General features: G+C 38.4%; 1 non-coding gene across 1 annotated transcript; it reads left to right on the plus strand.

Moving 5' to 3' along the window:
- Positions 1–7,445: 7,445 nt before the first annotated feature.
- LOC133098499 (U6 spliceosomal RNA) lies at positions 7,446–7,552 on the plus strand. Its single transcript, XR_009702197.1, has one exon. It is a non-coding gene; the product is annotated as a U6 spliceosomal RNA (small nuclear RNA).
- Positions 7,553–17,160: the final 9,608 nt, after the last annotated feature.

A 17,160-nucleotide genomic window follows, 5' to 3' on the forward strand; every position in this document is an offset into this window, starting at 1 on the left:
TGATGAAGCTGTGAGCCATATTGACACAATCCTAATCATGAAAACTAAAAATCAGTATTCAATTATGTATGACCAAAATTGTTAATAATTCAACTGTCCAAAAAAAGGGATATTGATAAATTTCGCCATATTCAGGGAATGAAATGCTATCCAGAAATCAGCGGATTAACTAGAGATATGTGTATTGACATCTGCTGTTTGTGGTTGCATACATATTAGTTAAAAAGTAAATAATACGCTAATCCCAAACTCCCAATCCTTCTCTCCCCACCCTACCCCGCTTGGCAACCACAAGTCCGTTCTCTATGTTTGTGAGTCTGTTTCTGTTTCATGGATGAATCGCTTTGCTGTACAGCAGAAATTAATACAACATTGTAAATCGAATATACTTCAATAAATTTTTTAGAAAAGTAAATGATATGGATTGTATATTCACAAAATTTATGATGGTGGTTGGATAGAAGGAAACAAGGAAGGAAAGAGGAAAGGTAATATGATTTATAATGGGAATATAGGGGAATTTAATCTATCTGCATTTACATATGATTTTTTAATGATTTGAAACCAGTATTACTGAAAATGTGCTCATCTTGGGTAGTGAGTACATGGGATTTGATGCAGTGTCCTTGTATGTTCTGTGTTATTTTCTCAATCCAAAAAAGATTTCAAAAAGCAATTTGCCTATCAAGCTCCTGGATAGCCACAGAAGCCATGTCTTTAGGAGAGAATTCAAGAGGAATGTGGTCTATAATTTTGTGATTAAGCAATCTGGATCAGTTTTTCCATTTCAGAACCTTCTGAACTAAAGTCTCATAGTGATAAGTGCAGTAAGCATCACTACTGGATATTAATAGATCAGCCTCCTATAGGGCACATCCTCCCATTAAGAACGCTTTGCTCTGTGACCATCAGACCAAGATACTGACAATAATAACAAACTTTTCTATACATTTGCCAAGAACTTGCAAGGTCAACTTTTATTGGGTGTTTAATGTGCCAGTAAGTGTTAGTTGCGTCCACATATATTGTCTCGCATGACCCCTCAGAGCCCTAATTGCACAATATGAGAGAAGAAATGCAAAGTTTAAAATAGGCAAACCTGAGCCTGAAACTTTGCTCCATCCTTTACACTCTATGTGACCTTGAAGCTACAAAATATCTCTGAGCCAGTTTTCTCACATGTAAAATGTAAGGGTTAAAGGTCAAATAAGATGACATCTATAAAGAGCCGAACATGGACCTGAGGAAGCCCTTAGTGAATGTTACCTCCCTCATTTCACAGAAGAAAGGACCAAAGTTCTGAGGGGTTCAGGGATGTGACTCTGATCACACAAAAATGATAGAATCAAGGAGGCGTGGCAGTAAAGAGCATGGACTCTGGAGCCAGACTGGCAGGGTTCAAATCCCAGCTCGGCCACTTACCAGCTAAGTAACCTCAGGCAAGTTGTTTAATCTCTCTGTGCCTTAGTTTCCACATATGTAAAATAAGAACGGTAAGGGCAACTATTTCATAGGGTTGTTATGAAGATTAAGTAAACAAGTACTTCAAACAGAACCTGGCATATAATAAATGCTATGTAATTTAATTAATAATAAGTAACAAATAAGTCAATAACCCAATATATGGAAATTCATACTCCATGGAAGGAAATGCAGAGCTTCTTCTTCCACTGAACTATAGCTGCCTCCACCAGCAGGGGTGGTAATATGTGGATACTATGTTTTGAAGGGTGGTTTGCATCTGTTGTTGTCAAGTTTTAGGGGGAAGAGTGGTGTCTAAAAGAAAGAGAAGTAAAGATAAAGGTGAAGTTTGTCATTAACGTCGTTAATTCTTACCCATGGGTTATGCACTTTTCATCTCTTTTGTATTTTTTTCCAAGTTGCAACTAAGGCAATCAGCAAGTTTATGAGAGTTAAATCTTGAGATTCAGCTACAATAATAGGCTCACATGCTCGCACTGAAATATGGACAAGTCTCTGTTCCTCTGTGACATGTCCATTTCTTCCTTTTACCAGCAGCCATGAAGACTAGCTGGCACCACTTCCCCATTATCCTCTTCCTGAAGGGCATGCATAACTCACTTAATTGCTTCACACTACAGTACACTGCTATTTAGAACCAGTCTGTTTCTTTCCATTGTAACAGCATGGAAATAAATAAGCAATTTTCATACATTAGGAAACATAAGCATGCCAGAGTCTAATTTATACTTATGTGATTAATAAACCAGAGCACTTAGATGAAATACACTGTACCATACGAACACTATTGCATTAGAGCAGTCGTTTGGGTATGAGATATCACCCACAGTTGTCTCACTGCTGGGCCCAGTAAACAGCCCCAATGTGGAAACGCATGGAACTTCCTCAGGGCAAAAACTCTCCTTCGGGATGAAAAATGAAGGCTAAGAAATGGAGAGCCAAATTTCTTGCTTTTGTAAGTGGTATTGGCTTTGTGTGAGCTATGAGCAGGCTGCAGGACTCTAAGCAAATATATTTCTGTGCCTTGTTTATTAATGGACAGAAAAGCTAGCCTGAAAATGAAATTGATTTTATTCACTTAGGATTTTATACTCCATTGCACAACCACAACCCAGCAAATTCTTCATTAAGAGAGATAATTACTTTAATGAAGATTAAATATAATTTAAAATTCACATTTATCTTTATCTACCTAACGCAGGTCAGAATTAGCCTAAAATGGTTAGAGAAGTGGGAAGGAATGGATTTCTCCAGAAAGTCTCCAGCTGTTTATGTGGAGATGGGTCTGATCTGAGCGTCATCCTGCCTTTCTCTCTCTTCCTCCTCTTCCTCTCCTTTTGTCCATTAGTGTCTCCCACATCAAGCCCAAATGAAACCTTCTGCTTTTGAATAATCCTCATTTGGGGATGTTTGGCAGAGACAGCAGGATAGCAGCAATTTATACCCAGGATGCTCAATGATCTTTGAAAAGCTGTATCTATGTTGGGCATATGGGGGAAAAACATTAAGATCAAAGAAATTGTGACAGGTTGGTTTTAGAAATATCCTCCTTCCTTGAGACAGGGAGTGTCTACTCCACCTGTCAAAGATAGGAAGCCAAGGATAATATTAAACTGATTGGTATTACTCATCGTTTCATGTGGTGTTAGAATTATTCCTCATGAATGACATTTGAGCACTGTTGTGGAAAGAGCTCAGGAGACAGAAAACAAGAGCTTAACTTCCAGCTTCTCCTCTTAGCAAAGGTATGACCTTAAAAACATTTCTTAACATCTCAGAGTCTGGGATCCTCATGTGTAAAACAGAACTAATAATGCCCATCTTAAGTTCAGAGATTTAGAGTACCTGACATTGAGTAGGTACTCATAAATGCAATATACTTCCATGCTGAATCATGAGTTGTCATCTGAAAGCTCCAGAACACTACAGCAATGGCCCAATTATCCATAGGCGACAGCAACACTTGATTCTGCAGAAGTGACCAGTGAGTTTTGTCCCAGGCTCTTGCTGAAGGAGGGGGTAAGGGAAGCACGGCCTCCTCAGACCCTCTAGCACAGATAGGCACAGGCCTGAGTGTTCCAACCTTCAATTTCCAGGGAGGAAAACTAAGTCTGGCTTAGTAGGAAGGTACAACGGACTCCCAGAGGCAATATTTCAAATAATAGCTCTCATTTACTGAATAACAATGGGATGTGATACATTATATACAGTATCTTATTTAATTAGCATGACTGTATAATTTATCATCTAAATCAGGACACTTTCAGAGTGAAAGGGAATGCTATGCATAATTACATCAAGACAACAGGTATAATCCTGGATGGTCTTGGGCAAACTGAATCTATGGTTCCCCCATGTTTAATCAGCGCAATCACTCTATGAGATATAAAATACTCCCTATTCTACAGGAGGAGACGATGATTCCGAGGGATTAAACGTGACAAGTCCAAGGACATACAAACTAGCAAGTGGCAGACTCAGGGTTGAACTTCAGTCTATAAGATTCAAGAGGTTCTTCCCTCCTTGAAACCCGTTAGTCATGATACCAGCTGCCAAACAACAGCATTAATTTTGTTTTGAAAGCCTGCCTTTATTGAGTGAATAGCATATTTCAAGCTCTGGGTCATGACTTCCAAATGCTATCAAGAAAGAGGGCAAAAAAAAATGGGTGAAGTGAAAGCAAAATTAGGCCAGTAAAGGCAGTCACATCCAAATGAGAATCTGGCTCTTTCTGAAGGCTCAGTGCAGCCTGAATACCAAAGGCCTGAGTTAATGCTTATTCAAGCATGGAGAATGACAGTCAATAGGGCCAGACATCAATAAGCCTCCTTCCCATGTGCTGGTCTATATTCTCATGCACCCAATGAACTCCTAGATCTAGGTCAATTCACTGCTGATTTTTAATGATCTGCAATCTCAAATAAATTTGCTTCACTTCTATAACATGCCAGGATCTATTCTTTCCCCCAGAGCTTAATAGGTATAAAAATGTTGAGAGACGATCAACATTCAGTCCTCTCCATGATGTTTCAATAGGTGAAATAGATGGGGGTCATATAATCTCATCCTTTACCCCTTTAGCCAAACAGCCAATCACTATCTGAGTTTTACTGGTCTCTTTACACAACAGGAGCAGGGCCAGTCTGGCCTCTATCAAAAGTGAGGCACACTGGCAGAGACAAGAGAATTTATATTCTGGCAGAGAAAAAACAGCTCAAATCAGTCATAGATTCCAAGCGTTCTCAGTCACCACTCCCTAATGAAAAACCACCTTCAGAGACCAAGTGTGACCCTGACCAGATAGTTCAGTGATCCTGTAAAAGATCCCACTTGGGACATAAGCCAAAATTCAACCCTGTTTTTCTGACAGTGTGTGTCTTACTATTTAAATCACCCAAACACTCTGAGCTTCAGATTCCTCAACTATAAAATGTTGCTTCTCAAACTTTATCTGTAGAGCCTGTTAAAACACATTCCTGGGGCCCGAGCTTGGAGATTCTGTTTTATTAGGTCTGGTGTGGAGCCAGAGGATTTGCATTGCTAGTTTCCAAGTAGTGATAATGATGATGCTATCCATGGACCACACTTTGAATAGTACTAAATTGTCTCAATAATGCCAACTTCACAATTTGTGTAAAGATCTGAAGAGATGTAAGGATCCTTAGCAGAGCTGCTGACTCATAATGCCTCTCAATCAACATGTATTCTTTGAAGAGAGGCAGAACAAAAGTCCAAGAGTATTAGTAGGAAGAAAACATGGGGACATTTAACCATTTCTAGTATACCAGGTATAAGATTTAATTACATTCCAATCCCCCTTGTTATAATACATTCTCTGTGGCAATTAAAATGGGGTCCCAGTCTCAAATTGTGAATGTACCCAAAGGCCTCCCAGTTTTCCGGGTTTTGTGTTTTTAATCACAAAACACAATTTTTTGCTCACAAGTTCCTTGCAGCCTCTTTAGGCTCAGCTGCATCACCATGGCATCCAAACTCCATTTAAAATCATCTTGACTACTACTTAAAAAATAAAACATAAATCTTCCCCTTAGAATAGTTTTCAGGAAATAGATGAACTGATATTTACTTGGCTGAAACCAGGAATCCCCTCTTATACTAATTGTCAATCCTCTGATCAGCTGTAGTCCTTCAGTTTGTCCTTGTCTAATGTACCTCAGTGATCGGGGAACTCACTCCACCCCCCCGCCCCCTTTCATTCCAGTTTTCTCTCTTCACAACGTTATTTAATCTCTCGGTTGCAGCTTCTTAGGATTAGCTACAGCATCTATTAATAGTTTTACTTCTGTTTACAGTTCCAAGGGGAGAAAAATGGCTCATTCCTTTTCTCCAATCTAGAAGATACGTCTTATGGCAGCAGGAGGAAGATGCACAGGCCCCATGAATAACCTATTTCCACAATCATTCCACTGTAAAGATGTTAATGTGTTTCTATGCCGAATGGATCCATTTAATAGGCAGAACAAGTTGGATATAAATTCTTTCATTGCTTTCAGCACACTGATTATCTTCCTGTGTCACCTACTGTATAATGCAAAAATGTTAACAAAAGCACTAACTGAAGACATTATTGGGAATTAAAAAACAAAGAACCATCAGTTGTCACTAAATATGCCTTTCATGTTTCCAAATGAAATGCATTTGCGCACTCAAGAAATAGGATAGAAACGTGCAGGCCTGCCATTGTCAGATGCAAACATCTTCATTAGATTTTGATCCAGCTGCTGCAAGATATATAAAAAGAGCTATCAAATCTGGCAACTCAGTATTGGTTATTTTAGGAAAATTCCAAAAAACCATCCCTAAGCCTGCACTGATTTTTTCAGACAACTTCCCTGGCCGGACAGTTGGTTTGGAAAGAGTAGCATTAAAAACCTCTGTCAAGCCTGCCCCTCGAAATGGTACCGCAAAGGACGCATTGCCTGTGGCTGTTAAAGACAGGCCGCAATTGCAGAGTTGACCTGTGTTCCTGGACACTTGAGCTGCAAATCTCTGCCTCTCACCCCCCAAATCTCCTATTCTGACCTAACAGCATCTCCTTAAAAGCATATGAGTGAAAGTGGCCGAACCCGGGTCTTTATAGACCAAAATGAAGAGATCAGTATGTGCGATGTCTCATAACATCCTTTCTCTGTTGTAAGAAATCTTCCTATGCATATTGGCAGTCAGCTCATTTCTAGCATGTTATTTGCCACAGACAATGGCTGTTTTAAAAGGAGAAAAAGTGTAGTCAAAGGAGCAAGCAGGGAAGGGAAGAAGAAAGAAAAAAGAGGAGGGAGAAAAGGAAAAGAGAAGGGGAAAGAGAAAGAGTCAGGGTTCCAGGGATGGTGTATAGAGGTGGTTATAGAAAGCAAACCAGAAATGTCAAAATTACCTACAATTCTTCCTTTGAAATCTGTTGAAACAGAAGAGATCCTACAAAATCCTGAAGAGCATACATATTAATCACAGCTCCTAGCATCTTGACTTGGGGACCTCTTCAGTCACGCTCAAGTCTCTGGAGGCTTCTGATGGATACCAAACAACTCACAGAAAACAGTCAGAGATGTCACTGTCATCCACAAACGGCTCTCTCCCTGCGAGGTCTATACATCTCTCTACTTATGACAAAGAGAAACGCAAATTATGACCACTATTATTCAACCTCAGTCAACAAGGAGGGCAGAACACGTGGACCACTAAATCTGCTTTAAAGATTTTTGTCTCTGCCTTTAACTTGTGCACTATATTATCCACTTTACAGTCAAAAGTAAATTGAAATGCTCAAAATATTGATGTAACATCACATCCATTATTTGAACTAGGTACAAGGGCTCATTGGGAGGATCAATTCATTATATTTATATTGTTATTAAAACTATTACCCAAATCTAAATGCTCTTGAGACCCACAATATATTTCTCCTTGCATAGAACACCCCACTCCTTCAAAACACCACCTTTTCTGTGCTTACTTCCGCAGCACATATACTAAAATTGGAACGATACAGAAAAGATTAACATGGCCCCCACACAAGGATGACATGAAAATTCGTGAAGCACTCCCTATCTTTTAAATTTAAAAAAATAATAAACTTTATTAATTTTTTAAAAAGCATTTTTGAAGAGTGACCTCCTTTTCTGCAGTGCTCCAGCTGGCTATCAGCTTCCATCTTGCCAACTGTTTTAGTCAATGGAGTCAGATTGATAAGAGAAGCACAAGTTGAGGCCCATGCTTCCTCCACCCAGAGTGGGACTTGGAGTTGGGAACCTACTGCAGCCGGATGATCTTTCGAAAATGTGTATCTGTTCACGAGGTGCCTCTGTGTAACACCATTCAGCGATTTCCTATTGCCCTTCAGATAAAATCACATTCCTGCTGTGTGACTACAGGCTAGTTATTAAACCTCTCTCTGGTTCAATTTCCTCGTCTATAAAAATGGTGATTATAATCGTGAAGAAAATGTATGTGAAGCCCTTAGAACAAAGTTAATCAATGCTCAATATTATTATTATTGACGGTATCTAACCAACCCTGTTTCTTCTCTGTTCCCCTGGACTCTCTTGAAGCCACACACAGCGATGAGTTCCGGAACTCTCCCATGATCTTTCTAGCCCTTATGCCTTGGCCTGTGTGGTTTTTTTTTTTTTTTTTTTCCTGTTGCTAACACTCTCTTCCTCCTCTTGGCCCTTAGCCAGTTTCACTCCTATTAATTTATAAACTGTCAGCTTAAATGCATATTATCAAGGTTTGCTTCCCCCAATATATGCATGAATTGCATACTTCCTCTACCATAATATACATGATACATTACTATAACATCTTGCTTGACTGAAATGTTCATAAAGGACCCAAGATTAGATTTGCCTTGCTCACCACTGTATTTCTCAGTAGCAAGCACAGGTACTCAGGGTGGACCAGATTATAACGCGACAGAAAAAGAAATCCTAGCAAATTACAAAGACAAAAGACTAGTCCTTTTTTGTGTGTGTGGTGAAGGAAAGTGCAGTGTTTATTGTAAGGTACCATACAAGGAGTCTGGGACAGCTAGAGCTCAAAAAGCCCAAACTCCCAGATGGATTTGGGCAAAGCCTTTTTTTTTTTAAGATTAATCCTTGATCACACTACAATAATCACAGGACAGCTCCACAGTGTTTTCACGCCAAGTCCCATGTCACCCTAGACCCTATGACATTGCTTATCTCAGGGTAGAGAGAAAGGGAACCCAGTTATTGTTCACTGCCTCTCTTAAACCTTCCATTCAGAAGTGGCACATCTAACTCCTCCTCACATTTATTGTCCAAGGCAAGTCACATGGAAAAGCCTGATGTCGATCAGGTGGGAAATCCTTATGCAGAAAGGATGCTACAGAGAGGGAAACTACAATATTTAGTGATCTGTAATAGATACAACAGATCTCAATAAGTGTTAATTTAATAAAATATTTCTTTGCTGCAAGTTGACAAACATAAACCCCACACCAATTAAAATCTGGCCAGAAACTTCTCTGTTATTCAAAGAGAGATCCATTTTGGAAATTTTTGACTTTTTTCACAAAGTCATGATTTCTGCCACAGGCACCAGTTGCATGTCTGTGTGGTCACAGTTTACAAACCATACCAGTATGGATACCACTGTGAGTAAAGAATAACAATTAGGTTCAACAACAACAACAAAAATCTTCATGGTTTGATTACTTACTCCATGCAATATGAATATGGACATGTGAGGTTATAGCCAGTCTAACAGAAATATATGGCAAAAAGGGAACCTTCAAAATCATTTTCTCTGATCTCTTGGAGGAGACCCAAAAAAGCCAAGTGACTTGCCAAGTGCAAACAGCTAAATAGTAACAGATTTGGGACTAAAATGTTAATCACCAATTTTAAAGCAAGTGCTCTTTCAATTATAGCGTAACCTTCCCATAAGGAATGTCACCTAATGTGAATGACTGGAAGAGATCACCCTTTAACAGATGAGGAAACTGAAACCCAAGGAGGTAAAGGGACTTTCTCAAAGCTATCCACAGTGTGGTTCCATTTTGCTTGGCCACACAAGACCTTAAGGAAACATAAGTTGTTTCAGCATCTAGGATAGTACCTGCTCTTCACTGAGGGCTCAAAGAAATATATGTTGAAGTGAATTGATCTGAACTGAATTGAATGAATTGAACTGAGCTGAAATGACACAAAATATAGAGATGCATTTTTTTTTCCATTACATAGCTTTTGTTTCCATTTCCTCTGGAGTTTTAGACTTGTCAGTCCATCAAGTTACACACCAACAACTATGACTTTGTTAGTTTCTCCTCTATAATATCCTTGTTCACTGCTCCTTCTACATTTATAACTGCCATCCTCTTTTGAGCAGAAACAAATAAATATCTAGAAATCTTGTCATCTCATGACGTTTACAGAACAACATAGGATCTGGAAAGCAAAAACACCAATGACAAGGCCCTTGAAAGATCATTAGACAAAGAACTTTATTCCCTCTGAGCTAAGAGGTCAGCTAAAAAAGTGACATAACCCAGATGCTCCTAAGCCACAGGAACAAATGCCATTAAGTTGCTGTCTCCTGACAACCGAGTGATATGTACGAAGAATAAGAATTAAATTTAGAGAGAGAATACAGATTCTGGCTGGGCTCCAGGGATGAGGGATATTAAATAAGAAAGAAACAATAGTGCTGTCAAGTCTAATTGTTTAAAACATAAAACTCTTTCCATATGGCTTGAGATGAATAGAGTTGCACAGTATTGGGATGCTCTGTAGAGTCACACAAAGAAAGAACAGTATATACCATTTGTGTTGAAAATCTTGACTCTGCTTTCTTTTTCTTCTTCTTATGACCCACCCAGGCACATAGCTATTTGAAAATAACAGTAGGAAAAGCGTATTATGAAGCCACTTTATCACAGATTTGATTATAGTATAAAAAATGGATGGGCTTTGTGGTGAGAGAGAATTTGGTTCCAACCCTGAAAATACTCCTTCTTACTGGTTGACATAAGCCTCAACCTCCTCACCTGTACGTAGAGGCTATATTTTTATGGCATAAGGATGTGCTAAGGATTAAGTGGGATAATAGATATAAAGTGACTGTCATTTAGTAGGCATTTATTACAATGTACTTTCTTTAGTTTTTCCTTTAAACACATGAAGATGCAATCATCCACATAGCAGCTCCATATAAATCTGTGATGAGATGAGATAAATTTTTTCTCACAGACAACAAATTGAGAGGTGCCTGCATTTTATCCCTTCAATTAACTAACATAGATTTACTGAGAACTACTAATAGGCAAAACTCTGTGGTAGTACTATAAAGGTTACTAAGTCTTACTGCACAGGATCTATAAAACTAAAGCATTTGTTGAAGCCCTTTTTCATCAGTTATGATAATATGTAACCAAGATTATCAGGCCTTTTAAGTATTTGTTTTTCTTTATGGGATGTATGTGTTCAGTATAAAAAAATAATAAAAAACAAACCACTCAGACTCAAGCTAGAATCAATGGGGTTTATTTCCTACCCCATTGAAACATACCAGATGGTTTAGAAATTATTTGTTTCCAACCAATTGTGTTACAGGTGTACATCTATATCTTTGTCTGTATCCATATATCTTCTTGTAATTATGGCAGAAAGAGCACTATGCTGTGGGTTTAAGCCCTGCCTACCCATATTCTAGCGGGAATAAGAATTGCCATTGTGTTTCTTTCTGGAATCTCGATTTCCTCAATGTAAAATCAGATTTCCTAAATAGATGATTTCTGAAGTCACTCCCATATACAAAAGTTAAAATATAGCATAAAATATTGATACTTATGACTCTTTACTAATATGTGTGTGTGCGCATTTATGAAGAATATGTTTGTTTCCCAAAACACAACTCTACAGAAATTTCATGGAGATAGATACCATAATATGAATGCAGTTTCACACTATACCAAGTTTCACATAATATATCAATGAATATAATGAAGGTTCTCAGAAGACTTTCAAAGTGCTGTTTACTTCAGTACCTCCTGGAACAGTCCAGAGATGGAGTCAAGGGTAATACCAGAGCTCTTCTCATTTGCCCTCTTGGGGCTACTACACAACACAGGAATGAGCATAGGCCAGATGGACACACAGTTTGGGGAGGTTTAATTGATCTCATGATGCCTTACCTATGGCTCCAATTAAAACCCTTGAGCCCCATCTCATGAGTAACAGGGACAGGAAAAATAAAAAAACACTTTGGTAGGATCAGGGGAGGTACACTGTGTGTTTCCCCCAAACACTCGGCCCTGGGAAGGCTGCTGGGCTCCCAGGCCAGGTCCCCCACCCTCTGAGGCCCCCTCCAGCTGTGGCAGTCCTAGGTGCATAGGAGGGAGGCAGGGGGAGAAGAGGAGAGGCAGACAGGGATGGGCTCTCTGGGATCAGAGGATCGGGGGGAGCACATCTAGCATTTCCCCTGCCCACTTGGGCCCAGTGAGCCTGCTGGGGTCCTGGACCTGGTCCTCCGCCCCCCGAGGCCAGAGGCACACCTGGGCCCCTTCTGCTGCGTTGAGTCTAAGCCCCACCCCCACGCCCCCCAGGGCTTTTTCCAGCCCTGTGGGTCCTAAGCATAGGCCCCACTCACCACCCAAACCCTGTCCCTGCCTAATCCCCACTCCCCGCAGCCAAGGCCTTTTCCGGCTTCTTTTTTCCTCCTCTTTTTTACTATTGTGGTTCTGTTTTATCTCCGATTGTTGTTTCATCAATATTTTTACTTTTTTATTCTTTCTAACACATCTGTTAGTTTTCTTATCTAATTTTATTTTTTACTCTTAGTTATTGTTCTGCTCCTTTATTTCTTTTTTCTTTTTTTTTTTTTTTTGCCACCACACATGGCTTGCATGATCTTGGTTCTCCAGAGCTCCTGCAGTGGGAGCTCTGAATCTGAACCACTCGACTAACAGAGAACCTCAGACCCCAGGGAATATTCATCAGAGTGAGGTCTCACAGAAGTCCTCATCTTGGCACCAAGATCCAACTCTACCCAACAGTCTACAAACTCCAGTGCTGGAAGCCTCAGGCCAAACAACAAGTAAGACAGGAACACAATCCCACCCATCAAAAAAAAAAAAAAAAAATGAGATGACAAAAAATTATATCACAGATGAAGGAGCAAGGTAAAAACCTACAAGACCAAATAAATGAAGAGTAAATAGGCAACTAACTTGAAAATGAATTCAGAGTAATGATAGTAAAGATGATCCAGAATCTTGGAAATAGAATGGAGGCATGGATTGAGAAAATAAAAGAAACATTTAACAAAGATCTAGAAGAACTAAAGAACAAACAAACAGAGATGAACAACACAATAACTGGAATGAAAAATACACTAGAAGGAATCAATAACAGAATGACTGAGGGAGAAAATAAATAAGTGAGCTGGAAGACAGAATGGTGGAAATAATTGCCAAGGAGCAGAATAAAGATAAAAGAATGAAAAGAATTGAAGACAATCTCAGAGACCTCTGGGACAATACTAAATGCCCCAACATCGAATTATAGGAGTCCCAGAAAAAGAAGAGAAAAAGAAAGGGTCTGAGAAAATATTTGAAGAGATTATAGTGGAAAATTCCCTAACAAGGGAAAGGAAATAATCACCTGAGTCCAGGAAGTGCAGAGAGTCCCATACAAGATAAACCCTAGTAGAAAAACATCAAGACACATATTAATCAAACAAACAAAAATTGAATTCAAAGAAAACATATTAAAAGCACCAAGAGAAAAGCAAAAAATAACATACAAAGGAATCCCCATAAGGTTATCAGCTGATTTTTCAGCAGAAACTCTGCAGGCCAGAAGGGAGTGGCAGGATATACTTAAAGTGATGAAAGAGAAACACCTACAACCAGGATTACCCTACCAATCAAGGATCTCATTCAGATTTGACGGAGAAATCAAAATCTTTTCAGACAAGCAAAAACTAAGAGAATTCAGCACCACCAAACCAGCCTTACAACAAATGCTAAAGGAAATTCTCTAAGCGGAAAACACAAGAGAAGAAAAAGACCCACAAAAGCAAACTCAAAACAATAAAGAAAGTGGTAATAGGAATATACATATCGATAATAACCTTGAAAGTAAATGGATTAAATTTACAGCTAAAAGACACAGGCTCACTGAATGGATACAAAAACAAGACCCATGTTGCCTGCAAGAGACCCACTTCAGTCCTAGGGACACATACAGACTGAAAGTGAAGGGATGGAAAAAGATATTCCATGCAAATGGAAATCAAAAGAAAGCTGGAGTAGCAATACTCATATCAAATAAAATAGACTTTAAAATAAAGACTGTTACAAGAGATAAGGAAGGACACTACATAATGATGAAGGGATCAATCCAAGAAGAAGATATAACAATTATAAATATGTATGCACCCAACATAGGAACACCTCAATACATAAGGCAAATGCTAATAGTCATGAAAGGGGAAATCAACAGTAACACAATAATAGTAGGGGACTTTAACACCCCATGTACACCAATGGACAGATCATCCAAACAGAAAATAAATAAGGAAACACAAGCTTTAAATGACACAACAGACCAGATAGTTTTAATTGACGTTTATAGAACATTCCACCTGAAAGTGGCAGAATACACTTTCTTCTCAAGTGCACATGGAACATTCTCCAGGATAGATCACATCTTGGGTCCCAAATCAAGCCTCAGAAAATTTAAGAAAATTGAAATCGTATCAAGCATCTTTTCTGACCACAGCGCTATGAGATTGGATATCAATTATAGGAAAAAAAAATGTAAAAAAACACAAATACATGGAGGCTAAAAAGTGTGCTGCTAAATAGCAAAGATATCACTGAAGAAATCAAAGGAGAAACAAAAAAATACATAGAAACAAATGACAAACGAAAACACAATGACCCAAAACCTATCAGACACAGCAAAAGCAGTTCTAAGAGGGAAGTTTATAGCAATTCAATCCCATCTCAAGAAACAAGAAAAATCTCAAATAAACAATCTAACCTTACACCTAAAGCAACTAGAGAAAGAAGAACAAAGAAAACCCAAAGTCAGTAGACGGAAAGAAATCATAAAGATCAGAGCAGAAATAAATGAAATAGAAACGAAGAAAACAAGAGAAAAGATCAATAAAATTAAAAGTTGGTTCTTTGAGAAGATAAACAAAATTGATTAACCTTTAGCCTCATCAAGAGAAAAAGGGAGAGGACGCAAATCAATAAAATTAGAAATGAAAAAGGAGAAATCACAACTGACACTGCAGAAATACAAGATTATAAGAGACTACTACAAACAACTATATGCCAATAAAATGGACAACCACAAAGAAATGGACAAATTCCTGGAAAGGTACAATTTTCCAAGACTGAACCAGGAAGAATTAAAAAATATAAACATACCTATCACAAGTATTGAAATTGAAACCCTGATTAAGAATCTTCCAACAAACAAAAGCCCAGGACCAGATGGCTTCACAGGTGAATTCTATCAAACATTTAGAGAAGAGCTAACATCCATCCTTCTCAAACTCTTCCAAAAAATTGCAGAGGAAGGAACATTCCCATATTCGGTCTATGAAGCCACCATTACCCTGATACCAAAACCAGAAAAAGATTTCACAAGAAAAGAAAATTACAGACTAGTATCACTGATGAACATAGATGCAAAAATCCTCAACAAAATACTAGCAAACAGAATTGCTAGCAAAATACTAGCAAACATTAAAAGGATCATACACCATGATCAAGTGGGATTTATCCCAGGAATGCAAGGATTCTTCAATATATGCAAATCAAGGAATAAAAACAATATGATCATCCCAATAGATGCAGAAAAAGCTTTTGACAAAATTCAACACCCATTTATGATAAAAACTCTGCAGAAAATGGGCATAGAGGGAAACTACCTCAACATAATAAAGACCATATATAACAAACCCACAGCAAACGTCATACTTAATGGTGAAAAACTGAAAACATTTCCACTAAGATCAGGAAGAAGACAAGGATGTCCACTCTCACCACTGTTATTCAACATAGTTTTGGAAGTCCTAGCCACAGCAATCAGAGAAGAAAAAGAAATACAAGGAATACAAATTGGAAAAGAAGAAGTAAAGCTGTCACTGTTTGCAGATGACATGATACTATACATAGAGAATCCTAAAGATGCCACCAGAAAAATACTAGAACTAATCAATGAATTTGGTAAGGTTGCAGGATACAAAATTAATGCACAGAAATCTCTGGCATTTCTATACACTAACAACGAAAAATCAGAAAGAGAAATTAGGAAACAATCCCATTTATCACTGCAACAAAAAGAATAAAATACCTAAGAGTAAACCTACCTAAGGAGGCAAAAGACTTAAACTCAGAAAACTATATAACACTGATGAAAGAAATCAAAGGTTCCATAAACGGATGGAGAAATATACCACGTTCTTGGATTGGAAGAATCAATATTGTGAAAATGACTACTACCGAAAGCAATCTACAGGTTCAGTGCAATCCCTATCAAACTACCAATGGCATTCTTCACAGAATTAGAACAAACAATTTTACAATTTGTATGAAAACGGAAAAGACCCCGAAAAGCCAAAGCAATCTTGAGAAAGAAAAACGGAGCTGGAGGAATCAGGCTCCCCAACTTCAAACTATACCACACAGTTACAGTAATCAAGACAGTATGGTACTGGCACAAAAACAGAAATACAGATCAATGGAACAGGATAGAAAGCCTGGAGATAAACCCATGCACCTATTGTCAACTAATCTATGACAAAGGAGACAAGAATATACAATGGAGAAAAGACAGCCTCTTCAATAAGTGGTGCTGGGAAAACTGTACGGCTCCATGTAAAAAAATGAAATTAGAACACTACCTAACACTATACACAAAAATAAACCCCAAATGGATTAAAGACCTAAATGTAAGACCGGACACTATAAAACTCTTAGAGTAAAATGTAGGAAAAACACTCTTTGACATAAACCACAGCAAGACCTTTTCCTAGAGTAATGAAAATAAAAATAAAAATAAACAAATGCGACCTAATGAAACTTAAAAGCTTTTGCACAGCAAAGGAAACCATAAACAAGGTGGAAAGACACCCTCAGAATGAGAGAAAATATTTGCCAATGAAGCAATGGACAAAGGATTAATCTCCAAAATATACAAACAGCTCATGGAGCTCAATATCAAAAAAACAAACAACCCAGTTAAAAAATGGGTGGAAGACCTAAATAGACAGTTCACCAAAGAAGACATACAGATGGCCAAGTGGCACATGAAAAGATGCTCAACATCACTAATCATTAGAGAAATGCAAATCAAAACTACAATGCATTATAGCCTCACACCGCTCAGAATGGCCATCATCAGAAAATCTACAAACAATAAATGCTGGAGAGGGTGTGGAGAAAAGGGAATGCTCTTGCACTGTTGGTGGGAATGGAAATTGATACAGCCACTATGGAGAACAGTATGGTGATTCCTTAAAAAACTAAAAACAGAACTACCTTATGACCCAGCAGTCCCACTACTGGGCATATACCCTGAGAAAACCATAATTCAAAAAGAGTCATGTATCACAATGTTCACTGCAGCACTGTTTACAATAGCCAGGACATGGAAGCAACCTAAGTGTCCATCGACAGAC

Source organism: Eubalaena glacialis, chromosome 9 (genome assembly GCF_028564815.1).
Source record: "Eubalaena glacialis isolate mEubGla1 chromosome 9, mEubGla1.1.hap2.+ XY, whole genome shotgun sequence".
Taxonomy (NCBI): Eukaryota; Metazoa; Chordata; class Mammalia; order Artiodactyla; family Balaenidae; genus Eubalaena; species Eubalaena glacialis.